The 14,042-nt window shown below is 37.8% G+C and overlaps 1 protein-coding gene across 1 annotated transcript in view; it reads left to right on the forward strand.

The window, feature by feature from the left end:
* Window positions 1–14,042, forward strand: part of TRPC4 (transient receptor potential cation channel subfamily C member 4) — a 133,598-nt gene that overhangs the window by 74,224 nt on the left and 45,332 nt on the right. The window lies entirely within an intron of this gene.

Here is a 14,042-nt window from a genome sequence, read left to right on the forward strand (position 1 = left end):
AACTTGGTTTAATCTCAAGACAGAGTATGGAGTAGAACAGCAGAGTGTACTTGTAGAAGCAAACAAGTGGATGGTGAAGAATTTTCATTGTGTAAGGAAATGAAAATTGACAAACGTGTAAAGAAAATTACCAAGCTTGGAGTTTTTGAGGACCTTCCAAAATGACATGATGTTTGAAATGTAGATCTAGAAATGCCTTGGAATGAACAGAGAAAGTCTCTTGAAATTAAAGTGATTAAGCAGTGCTTTTTGTAGTGGTCTGCAAGTCTCTGGTATCACCCTGTGTTTATGGAAATTGAGAAAGTACCTTTATTCTCAGAACTGTCCATGTTCACCACTTTGCCCACTGAAGTGGGTCTTCCAAAAACCCAAAACTTTATGCCAATTGGGTTTGAGGTTCTTCATAGTGAAAGCTGCTCATCTCTGCATTTCCATTCCTTTCACACTTGCCATAATACTGTGATTCTCATTCATGTGCTGTCGAAAGGCATCTCAGTGGTATCGATTCTCAGTCCGTGGAGTCAGGTCAGAGGTGTGTTATCAACAAAGAAACTTCCCTAATAAAATCATCATTCTTCTTTATTAATAACTAATGAAGTTCAAAGATTCATACTCTCAAGTTTACCCTGCAGGATAATGTCTGGCAAGAATATCTGTTCAGTTATGGGGCAGAACCAAAGAACATCCACCAGAATGTATGTTTTCTGTGCTTACCCACAATTTTTTTTTAGCATAGCACATTTTTTTCTGTTCATTTTGCACCACTGGTGCTGTTTGGCTGTCAGCAAAGACACATTGCTGAAGCTTATGGTGCCTGTTTCTGACACCTACTGTTGTCTGGGCTACAACCAGCAGCAAACAAGGAAGATTTCCTGGAGTCACACAGCCACCCTGAGCTGGGCATGGACATTTTGTTGTCCAATCACACGTTGTTTAATATTATCTCAAGTAAGGGAGAGTTTGGTTTTGTGAAGGCTGCCGCAATTTCAAGTACACAATGGGCAGTGAGAAGTAAGTTTCACTTCTTTCTGAATCAAATAAAAATGCTATCTGATTTAGCTGCAGCTCCATGTAAGGATGTAGAAGGGGAATCCCAAATGTGATTCATAAGCAAATCTGAGTTCAAGTTAATTGCAAACCTCTGGTGCAGCAATGCAATTAAGTACAAGAGAATAGTAGCTGTCTTTATGAATTAGTAGATCATCATCTTTTCCACTCATTGCAAAATGCATGTTTTCTTGTCGTTAATATTCAGAGTTTTTAATAGGGGTATCATAGCAAAAACCCAGTGTCTGTCACTGTTCACTTAACTTTGTTTTAGCTTTGGTTCTCTTTAGCTGTTAAGCATATGACTACAAAAACATGAAAAAGTGCTTACTACAATGCTTACTAATTTTCCCTTATATGTGAAATAAAGAAGGGGGAGATTAATAGGCTGGATCAATATCATCTGGTTTCACAGTAAGTTTAGTTAGTGCAATTTAATTACTTATACTATAATTTATATCTCTGTTTCATTTGCCTCATGCTAAATGTCCCATTTTCATTTAAGCTATAGCTGTATAAGCTCAAATATAGTAACGGAATGAGGTTGTAATTATTGCTAGTACTATCTCCTTTTGCTTTGTTATTAGAAATTCTCATATCAATACAGAAGAAATAGGAATTTTTAAGTATTTAACTGTTCACCTTTTCTCCTTCACTTTTCAAATGAATAAACACTGGCTGGTTTGTGTTGGGTTTACTCTTTTTTTTATCTTTTCCATTCTTAGTTTATGCTGATCATCTTTCTCTTCCTTGACAAATATGCAATCACTGGTGAATTTGGAATACCTAATATTGTAAATAGGATGTAAATAGGTTAAATTCTGCACATTTCAAATTAGCAGTCTGGAAAGATTTTAATAAGCTTTTTTCTGCTTTTACCTTGAAAAACCTAAAGTAAATGTATACATTTTACATGTTTACATAGCCTATATCCAGTGTTATCTATCATGTTGAGAAGCCAGAACTAAGTTTTCTAGAGTTTTCCTGATCCTGAATTAACTTTTTTAAAGGTTTGATTAAAAAATTTCTAAATTTTAATTTCTCTCCATGTTTACTAGACATGCAGCTGCTAACTACTAAAATTCTCCCGAATACCTCTAGTTGGTCTTCTAGATGCTCCCTTTTCCCAGGGGCAGGACCTGTTTTTCTGAGTTGTGAGCAGCTGCAGAACCTGTACTGGCAAAGGGGCAGAGAGAAAAAGGAAGTGGGTTTAACAATTTGACCTATTTAAAGACATATAAAATTAACAAGAGTGCAGGCTTTATTAGAAAGAATTTCAGGGGAAATATTCCAGGGAAATCAGCTTCAGACTAAATTAAATATTAAATACATTAATATGATATTCAGATTTCATAGATCAATTAATGTTTTCTAGGAAAGTGATGCTGCAGGATGAAAAAAAAATTGTTTCGTTTTGATAACAAAAACCATCTGTTTACTTCTGCTCAAAAGAGGACTTTTTAAAAAGGAATCATCAGTTCTTCCTAGATTTCTATGCAAAATACAGCCTTAGTGAAATGGAAATATTTCACAGTAATGTCAGAATTTCAGTGAAATTTTCAATGAAAACATGCCAAATCATTTCAAATCTGTCATTTCATGTCAGCATCTAAACACTTCATTTCAATGAAGTAAAGGATTTTGTTTGTCTGCAGTTACTTCTTAATCCACTTGGACTTTAACATTTTTGCCAATGAAATTCTTATAGCTGATATCATCCCATATCATATTATTACAGAAACCACTATAGGCATGATAGAAAGCAAGAATTACTGATTTTCAAAACTATCTTAGCAATTCCTCAAGAAAATAATTTTAAACTACTGAAATGAAAAGTTGCTGTGTTCTTAGTAATATTTTTAATGTTTAATTATAATGAATTTATCATTAAAAGTCTTTCAGATGCAAAAACCTGAATTACTGACTCTGTAAGCAAGAATTACTTTGGAAAAACAGTATCTTAAAAATTGTTCTGTGATTAAAATTAACCCACACCTGAAACACAAGCAGAAACACAGCAGCCATGTGTAGCAAGTCACTGTGTATATGAATATTTGTCAAAAGACTGCAAAGGTGCCCTCAGAAGTCTCCATGTAAAAAATAACAAAACCTCACAAAAACCAGACTCTGATAATATTTGGACATTTTTGACACCAAACGAAGATATGTTTAGTCTATGAATTGCATAACTGAGGGGAGTGATATATACATGTTTGGGTCCATGTCTCCATTTCAGTAGACTCTCAGCTATAGTACTCAAAAAGTTTGATAAACATTTTTCCATGCAAGAGTCAGGTACTCTAAACCAGGTCATATGTTTGCTTTATAAATCATGTAAAAGTCTCCGTGTTTATAGGTAAGAAGTCCACAGATTGTTAAATAGTATGAATCAGGTGATAGATTATCTGCTACACATACAAAGTCTTCTTCTAATTGGTTATAGAATCCTTTCAGTTGGAAAAAAACTTTAATTCCAATGATTAACCCAGCACTGCTGAGTCCACCACTAAACCATGTCCCTCAGTACCACATCTACATGTCTTTTACATATTTCCAGGGATGGTGACTCAGCTATTTCCCTGGGCATCCTGTTCCAGTTCTTAACTACCCTTTGGTGAAGAAATTTTTCCCGACATCCAATCTAAACCTCCCCAATGCAACTTGAGGTAATTTCCTCTCATTCTATCACTCATTACTTGGGAGAAGAAACTGACCGCCATCTCACCACAACCTCCTACTCTCCAGGCTGAACAACCCCAGTTCCCTCAGCCACTCCTCATCAGACTTGTGCTCCAGACCCTTCCCCAGCTCCATTGCCCTTCTCTGGACATGCCCCAGCACCTCAATGTCCTTCTTGTAATGAGGGGCCCAAAACTGAACACAGGATTCAAGGCCTCATCAGTGCCGAGCACCCCCAGGTGTTTCTCCACTGGGCAGCTTCCCAGCTGCTCTGCCCCTGGCCTGTAGTGCTGTCCAGCAGCCTTTAGTGCTACCTGGGGTTGTTGTGACACAAGTGCAGGACCTGGCACTTGGCCTTGTTGAACCTCATGCCATTGGCTTCGGCCCATCAATCCAACCTTTACAGATCCCTCTGCAGAACTTTCCTATTCTCTAGCAGAATAACACTCTTACCCAAGCTGGTGTCCTCTGCAAACGGACTGAGGGTGCAGTTAATACCCTCATCCAGATCATTGATAAACATATTAAATAGGACTGGCCCCAACACTGAGCCCTGGGGTCACCACTAGTGACCAGCTGCCAGCTGGATGTGACTCTATTCACCACCATTCTCTGGGCCTGGACATCCAAACAGTTTTTTTAAGCCATGAAGTGTACTCCCATCCAGGCCATGACCTTCCAGTTTCTCCTGGAGAATGCTGTGGGAAATGGTGTCAAAGGCTTTACTAAAGTCCAGGTGGCCAATATCTACAACCTTCCCTCATCCAGGTCACCTTGTTATAGAAGGAAATAAGTTAGTCAAGCAGGACTAAATGAGGTGTCGCTGTCCATGTGGAAGCTGTACTTATTGCTGCTAGGAAAAAATGTTCTTAAATCACAGGGCACATCTGCTTAATACAGCATTTTGTTGTGGTGAAGCAATTTTCCTAGAATATGTGAGCAAAGTCCTTATACAGTCAAAAGACAGAAGTATGCACAGAGGGAGATCCTGTCTGTTCAAGATAATCTAAGTTAATTCCAGAGACATCCCTCTCTGCTCCCGTGGCTGGGTAAGGAAACAGTGTGCTTCAATTAGAAGAATTACTTCACTAGAAGTACTTCTACACTTCTACATTGAAAATGTAGAAGCAGGTTAGACAAATTACTGCATCAACTGAAATTTCTACACTGAGGTAACAGAGACTTCGAATTCTGGAGGCTCAGAGCCCATGTGAGGGGAAATGAATTTCCGCAATAAGTAATTAATGATGTCTCAGAAGGCATCAATAACCTTTAAATGCTATATGCTACACACAAGTTGCAACCCTCTCATCACAGCTCCAGTTAAACTATTCATAAACTAACATCAGCGTCTTTTTATTTTGAGCACTTGATAGAAGTAATTAACTCAAAGAGGAGACTTGCTGTTAATGAAGTACAGTGGAAATCTCTCAGTTCATTTTCTGCATCTTCCTTATAAGAGACATTGGTGGAATATCTGCCTCAAACAGGAAAAACCAGTAGTGCAAACCCCTAACCGGCAGTGCACAGCCCTTTGGTTAAGATGAGACTGGCAGCAGCAGAAGTTGGTTTGAAGGAGTCCCTACTAATGCACCTACAAGCTTCCCTACAAACCTCGGGTAGATTTAGCACTATGTCTCAAAGTGTTCTGTCCAAAAACCAACCAATCCGTGCCTGTGCTAGGTGTAACTGGCCTGAAATAAGAGCAACTTCTTAGCTGAGGCACATTGGAACATGCTGACTGAAGCTTCTGTGTGTTGTTGCAGTGCAAATTTTTCTACTGCCTGACTCTCTCCACGAGTATTTATTGAGCAATAAAACAAGACAGCCAAAGCAAACTTGTTTTAGGCCAGTCTGCTCATTCTTTTAATCCATCTTCTCTTTGTTCCACCAGAGGTCCACAAAGAATTCTTCTCTTCCTTCCTTACCCCCTCCTTGATTTAGTGGAAGCCTTAGCCATCAAAATTAAAATAGCAAAAGGTGTCTTTATCCATTGCCTCCATCAATATGTGCACCCATTGTCAAACAAAAGATTTATGAGAAAAACAAATGCTTGTTAGATGAACTCACTCTTGTGCTTCCAAAGAGATCAGATCTTTATTCAGTTGAGCAGAGAATATTACTTTCTAAACTTTCCAGCTCCAGGAATTAAAGTAGAAAAATTAGGAGAGATGTTGAATATGGCAGTGGTTTGACAAAGAGGAACTTGCATTTTCAAAGTCATATAGGGTTCAATTTTGAGTGCTGGCATTTGAACTTCTAGGGTATTTTTCAAGGAGAAAGGAAAACGTTTACACAAAACTATCAAAAAGTCCTCCTTGCAGAGACACTTGGCTTTCTTCTGTAAATAGTACGATGATATTCTTCAGTGTTAAAATATGTTGGTTCTTGAGATATTTTACAAAAATAAGACATATTGAGAAAAGATTTCAGGAAATTGGAAATGTTTTTGTTATTGAGAAAATAATCTCATTTGCCAGTGAGTACTTGCCAACTAGCAAGGACTTGATAAGGAAAGATTTTGCAGAATGTTTTGGAGAACAGGGAAAAGCCAAAGGTGGATGCATATGAACAGGAGAAGAAAGAAATCCAGAGATGAACATCCTCTGCCATGTTCTTTTTTACATCAAATCATGGCTTTTATTTTTTGAATGTGTTTCATTCCTGAGTACTATTGGATAACTGTTAGAGTCTTTAACACTTGTGGGAGAGAAAGACCAATGCAGATCTTCAGAAAGTAGAAGTTGCTGAAGGTCTACAAAGTACAACTTGCCTATGCTGTGTTGGTCAAGTACAAGGTCTGGCTCATTAGGCTTTTTAGGTGGATAGACAGGAAAAGGAAATGCTTTACTCTGCCTGACGTGCATAAAAGATAATAATGTTTAATTATCAGGGTAATGCAGTTGTTTAAATTAGAGGTTGTTCTAAATAGCTGACCTTAAGGGCTTTATTAGCAGCGCTGTTACGGTTCACAAAACGACACAACTCGGTTACATGGCATTTGACATTAAACTGAAAGTGTAACATCACATTAAAAAGGGTTGACACATTATTAATAAAATTATTTCAAGTATTTATTTCTGCCTTCTTAATAGCACACAGAAAGAAACTAGAAATAGCCATTCCTGTTGTGTGCTTGTGCTGTGAGTCCCTGACTCATTCCTCATAACCTCAGGTATTTAACTGAGGTACCTATGTCAGCAGCTGAGCCTTGTGTTCCTTCATCATTGATGGGAAGAGACAGACATTTCCAGACGACTCAGGCCATCCAAGAACAAAATCATTTTTGTCACTACCTATGTTGCTTACAATTATTGCAAAGGTGACAAGGGACAACTAGATGTGTTATACAGGCTAAAAAGAATAGCATATAATTTCTGGAAGGTAACTAACAGTGGGAAAAAGCTATTTTTTTAAGTCTTGATATTTTGTTTCTCTGAGACCCAGAAAAGGCCCTTAAGCTGAAATGATGAACCTGTTTACAGGAATCCCTTCTAATGCATTGTGTGATCTAAGGGTCTGCCTGGAGAAGTAACCATGATGCAAAGCTCCATTTCAGAGTTTTGGTCTGAGGGAAAAATCCTCAATTTTACATAAAGATTCTGAAGATCAGATGGAAAGTTTTGCAAGAGAGAACTTTCACAGCTATGACAGCCTGCAATATTCCACTTGTGTTGAGACTTTTCTTCATCATTATTTCCAAAGCTGAAACCGCTAGTGAATTTGTCCAAAACCAGTAAAAACCCTGGATAAAGCTTTTATATGCACTGAAAAAATATTTTCTTTCACCACATGTGACCCTATTCTCAGTAAAAATGTGTTAGTCAAACCACACTAAAGGTAAGTAGCATAATAACACTTAAATGAAGAGAAATAATCATTTTCATAGTAAATTAAGGTTATGTCTTCCTAACCTGGCTATGAAAATAACCTTTGTTCTGTACTAAACCTTGACAAAAGTAGCCTGGCAAGAGAAGCACTTTTTCTTTTCTTTTCAGACTGCTCTTTCCAGGTATGATCTGCAAATTACAGTGCATGAGTGATGGTTAAACAAGATTTACCAATACTTAAGGCTATATTGGTTTGAGGTTGTCTTGCTTTTCTGCTGCAGCTTTCAGCTGGAGTAAACATACCTGCTGTGGTTTCACCCCATCTGACAACTAAGCACCACACAACTGCTTGCTCACTCTCCCCCAGTGGCATGGGGGAGAGAATCAGAAAATTGACAAAACTCGTGGGTAAAGAGAAAGGCAGTTTAATAAATAAAGCAGAAGCCACCCATGCAAGCAAAGCAAAAGAAGGAACTCACTCCCCGCTGAGGTCCCTTCTAGGCTGGGTTTTGTGTGACCTGATGCCAGGAACTGAGGAGACATAAGCTCTGTAACCAGTGTGCTTGGAAATCTCTGTCATCAAGTGTACAGAGGATGACACATACTTGCCTCTCTTCTCCTGTGGTATTAAGGAATCTGGCCACCTTACTCTTTCTCATATGAGTTTGCGAGTATATAACCTGGAATCTCCACTGAAAACATAAAGAAAGACCCTAAACAGATTTTAAGGGTACAGAAGGAGTATTTCTGTTCTTACTAATATTGCAGCAGTACTCCAGGGATATTTAACTTCCCGAATAGCTCAATGAGTTTGAAATAATCAAGCAATATGAATTTTCAAGTGATTGAGGAAGGAAAAGGATGGATCGCTATAAAATTATTTATTACATCAGAAAATAGAATGTCAAAGTGTTCAGTTTACAGATATTCTTTTCACAGGAACTAAACACAAATACTTACATTAGAAAAAAAAGGTAGTAAAACCAACAACATAATTAAACAATGAACTATTTAGCAAATATTTATTATTCTTCCTATACCAACTTTTCAACAGATATGATGATTCACTTCAAATCATTTAGGTGAAAATTATTATCCTATAATTTTCAGAAAGAAAATGAAGGAAAAGAAGTTCCCTTCCTTACTGCTTTCCTTCCTTCAAAAATGCAATTAATGTAAATTGACCCATCGTAATACTGCCAATATAAATGCTCTGCTAATACTAACATAAATATTATTCTCTCAGCCTTGGGTCCTTTGGCTTCTATCCTCCTTCAATTTCCATGGAAAAGCTGGGGTTTGTAACAAGTTTAGCAAGTTCAGTACTTCAGAGAAAAAAAACATTTTCCCAAAGCAGTCGTGATAATACATCTGCCATCAAGTCTTCTTTTCCAAAGAGGAGGTGATTTTTTTACCTTTGTTATCTGTCAAGATTAGAGAATTAAGGGGTTTGTGTGTCAGATCTCTTGTTGGAGTTTCTAAAATTCCTCACAAAAAGACACTGATGTTGGATTACCTTTGAAGTTCTAGTATGAAGCACTAAAGGAGCTTGCACTTAAAACTTAGAGTGCTGCTGCTGTTTCCCTGCACAATTACAGTGTTGTTAGTTGACTTTATAGTTAGTTGTGGAGTATGGAGTTTTTTGGCTGCCATTGCTCTCAGCCTCTCACTGAAGCATTTGGATGCTGAAGAAATCACCATTTTGTTGTGTTGATAGAGGCTGGATTTGGGAGAGCTATGGATTCTGTCAGGCTGGGTACTGACTGGCACAGAGTGGGCAGCACTAAGTAATAAAGAGAAACTGGGGTCTCACCACCATGACCTCAGGAAGCAGGCATTTTGGGTGTAAATTTAAAATGGTTATGGGGTAAAGAAGAGTTCTTGCTTCCTGACTACAGTATTTGATGGTATTAGTACGAGACCTTTACAGATGTAGGCTCGATTTTGTGGAGAAAAAGATTACTGAAGATTACTTTAGCTCAGGAGGCATCACCAGGGTGGACGCTGTGGTCCATAGCAGAAATCTTTGACCCAGCTGATTTTGTTAAAGCCTGTACATTATATATATGTTCAGGGGATGGTAAAAGTACACGTGATCTAAATTTAAATTGCATGTCACATAGGAGCTTCAGGGGGTTTTGTATGTTTACTTGGGATTTTTTCCTCTCTGTACTCATGTCTCACTATACAATAAGTTTCTTTATTCTTAATGTATCACTGATTTGCAAATAAATTTCAGTTTAAAGAATCATGATTTCATGCATATGATCAGAAAACATCACTAAAGAGTGAATAAAAAAGCAAAAGAAAATATTTCTTCAGAGTACTAGTATCTTTCACAAGGATTAAAGAGCAGCTCTTTCTTAGAAATGTACCCTTTCTGACTTGCTGGAGCAGAGGCCAGGGCACATATGTCATACAGGCAGTGACAACAGCCTATGAAGTATATTTCTCTGACAGTGAACAAATTGGCTTTGATTTGTCGAGGAAGAATGTAGCCTCAAACCTTCAGGGACTGAAACAACCTTTGTTTATATCCTTCCACATATGCTTCTTCCACCTTTAGCTTTTAACAAATGGTCATTTTCTTCCAAACTTTAAAATAAAATATATTCCTTTACCTGGTAGTACAAGCCAATGTATTATGCTCTATCTCCATAAGAGAATGCTATGGAATTTGGCCAAACAAAAACATCCTCAGAGTTATCCAGTTACTAGAAGCATGCAATAAATTTTAGAAACACCAGTCTAACACAGAAATGTATAATGTAAATCAAAAAAATATTGAGCAAGGAACTGGTCTTTGAAAGGTTCTCTGTGCTCTAAATGAAAGCAGACCATAGCCTGACCCAACTGAGTGATGCTAAGGGATTTGTATGCAGACTGCAGAAAGTTGCAGATTTGCTTTGCACAGACCTGTTTGGAGAAATAAAAACTGGAACCAGGCAAGAAAAAATAGGTAGTGGGGATGACTGGGGTCAAATGCTCAGACTCAGTCACTGATTTCTTCAGTGTCGATGAGGCCTGAACATCCCTAAAAGTAATGCTTATGTAATTCTCAAGTAAAATGGTCTCTTTATTGATTCCTTCATCACTCTGGTTCTTCACCATGAAAGAAAGCAGCAGTGTTCAGACATTTTTACAACAACAGTGAGAGTAACTCCAGGTTTTTATTTGAGATATCAAACACTAATGTTTTGCCACAAATTGCAGAGCTTCATAAGGGGAAAGAACTATTCCAAGGACTGTAATTATTTATCCAGGCTGGCAGATGCTGGGTACACAGAATTTCATTAACAGCTGTAAGTGGGTATGTTCCCATTACATGAAAGCACAGTATTTCTTAGGTCTGTTACACAAGAGAAGGTAATTTTCTTCAACCTCAACTTATTCTTAGGTGTAAAAGAGCTTTTGGAGAGCAAGGCTTTAGAGCAAGCAATTGCACTACCTTGAAATACTTTCCAAGATTAATATTTTGTGTTTGAACCGCAGAAGCTGCACATGGCTGCACTTGACTGATAAAACTGATGCATCTGTTAGAGACTCACATGCGTTTCTCCTGCAAATGGTCTCAGAATAATGCTCACTGAGCATCCTTGCCAAAGGCTTATCATTTCAGTTTAGTCTTTGTGCAGGAACAGGGTGATTAATCTGATTTCTCAGCCCTCAACATTCTCAGATAAAAACACAGCCAATTTAAGCAAGAGGAACCTAAAGATAAAAAGCATTAAAGTATTTGAAGAGAAAGAAAAGCAGATTAAGTGACTATATACACATTCTGTTCCTAAGTATTTATGGAACTGCAAAGCCAGATCTACACTTTAATAGAGAACTTTCAACAGAAAAATATGCTGTTTATTGCTTTATTTAGTTTGAATGCCTTTGAAATCAGTCTGTGTTTTTATTTTTCTCTTATCCCTCTAATTTTGTATTCAGCCAGCCTTCGAATGAGTGTTATGCTTTCCAGGAACTGGAATCCCACTGATTTTGGGGCATTTTGGCCTCTTCAGTTCCACACAAGCTTCATGTCATAGACAGTCTAAAGAAACTGGGAAACCATGAAGGTCAACTCTCTTATCTCTTATAAGCATGGAGTATAAGCATGGAGTCAAGGACAGTTATGCTTAATATGCATTTTTCACATAAGGATGCAGGATGGCACCTCATAAAGCTAAGCTAACAGAGTAAAATCTAAATTTGCCTGGTGCTAATGGGACGTGATTACCTTTTTTTTTTTACAGAAAAGATTAAATAGTGCAACAAAATATCGCTGGTCCAAGGTTTCTCTTCACAGAAACAGTAAAAGAGCCCGCAAATGATGAAAAGAAGGAATTAAAATTTTTGTGGACAGGTTACTTCCAAATACCTCAATTACCCTGCTCAAATCTGAAAAGACCGTCAAAAAAGGGAAATGGAACTAAGAATGTCTCTCTACCTTGTTTTGGCCTCTGCAGCAAGCTGAACAAATGAGGAACAGGGTGGTATCCAGTGATGCCAATAGAAATTCTCACATGAGCAGGCAATGCCCAGAGGAAGAATCTAGCTGTTCTGGTTGCTTTCCAACCCATCCTTCACTCAAAGATTTTCTTAGCTAGTTTTTCTCCAATTAAACTCACACTGTGTTCTGTGCTTTAGTTGCTTCCAACATATTTGCAGCTCCTTCATGAATTTTGAAAGGTTGGTTTATTAACTTGTAACTTTTCCTTCTGGTGACATGGCAGCTACAGAAGTAGACGAAGTGGTAGAATGTTCTGGATGTGAGGGAACTCATCAGTTCTGTCATGAACTGGAACTGTAACTAACTTAGATCCTAACCCCTTCTGGCTGACCAGCTAATGCTTAGAGGCCTTAAAGCACACAAAAACAATTTGAATGTAAGAAAAGTAAAGTCATAGAATGATTTGGGCTGGAAAGGATCTTTAATTGCTAATTGCTCACTGGTCCAGAGGTATGTTTTTTTCTTTTTACACTTCCCTGTGTTGATATATGAAGTTGTTTAGAATACATATTGATTTTGGTCTCCGAAAATGAGCTTGAACTTCTGAGATGATAAACATGTTTATAGTCTCAATTTATTCAGTGTTACAATGAATACTAAGAGATCACCCACTATTTCTATTCTCTTGTGAGGTAGTGTATTTTGTAGAAACTATTGGTCCAGACAGGAAACTTGGTGTCAGATGTATTTGAAGAGTGCCTTGAGAATAATAGGATTGAAATGACAGAGATTTAAGCAAATATGTGCCCAGTCATATTTATGTTCCTGCTTACTGGTGTCCCCAGGTGTTTTCTGCTAAGTTGCTTCCTAGACTATGAATTCCAGCCAGTACTGTTGCACAGGGTTTGTCTGTCCCAAATGCAGGACTTTATATAGAAATATTGGTTTTAGTTTCTGTTTGCTGTGCGTGGAAATACACCAGCTAGGAGTGCAAAAACAGGGATCCAGTATAACAAAAGCAAGTTCATGTTTTATTTTCTCTGCAAATACTTACAGGGATTCTGTAATTGTTTTTCCCTACAAAAATGTTTTGAATTATGGTGGTTCTAACACTTGCCCAGAATGGGAGCTAGAAGTATTATACCAATATCACAATTCTGAAGTTTTGAGCTATTTTACACTATCATCCCAAAGCCCAATAATGGATTCATTTTCCTTTACCACTGGGAAGTCTAACAAAGCTATTCATGCACAGCTGGTTCCTAGCAACTGCATTCTAGTTTCAGTTGCCATTGCCTTTTCTAAGCAATTAATCAGAATCACTGAATTTATAGATAATTCTTGACTTCTTTAATAGATATTTTATAGTTTTTTCTGTGCTGATTCATTTTACTGGGAAGGAGTAATGAATCAAAGTAAGAGCTTCTGCTCATGTTGATGTAACAAATGAGAAGTTTAAAATGCTCAAAGCTGCAATGTCATTAATCCTTTTAACAAACCATTTCACTTTTTACTTTTCTATTTTCCTTTTCTTTTGTTTCCTTCCTCGTCATATTTGAACTTACACAATAGAATAATTAAAATAAAAACCCCTAGAATTGTATTCTATTCTTGGTTAGAGGAATGCAAACTCTGGATTTTATGAGGAAGGCATCTGTGCTGTGAATTTGTTCTGCTGTGGGAATCTGATGTGAGGTTGCCCTGATAATATACAAGGTGGTGTGGTCTGGTTCTCTGATCCCAAGTGTCCTGTTTTTGGCTGGGATAGAGTCAATTTTCCTCCTAACTATGTCCTACAGTGATATGTTTTGGGTTTAGTATGAGGATAATGTTGATAGCACGCTGGTGTTTTGGTTGTTGCTGAGCAGTGCTCACCCTAAGCCAAGGACATCTCAGTGTCTCAGGCTCTGCCATGGGTAGGTGCACAAGAGGCTGGGAGGGAGAATGGCCAGGACAGGTGACCCAAACTCACCAAAGAGATATTTCATACCATGGAATGTCATGCCCAGTATATAAATTGGGGGAAGCTGGTTAGGTAGGGCCAATCT

This window comes from Aphelocoma coerulescens, chromosome 1, assembly GCF_041296385.1.
Source record: "Aphelocoma coerulescens isolate FSJ_1873_10779 chromosome 1, UR_Acoe_1.0, whole genome shotgun sequence".
NCBI lineage: Eukaryota > Metazoa > Chordata > Aves > Passeriformes > Corvidae > Aphelocoma > Aphelocoma coerulescens.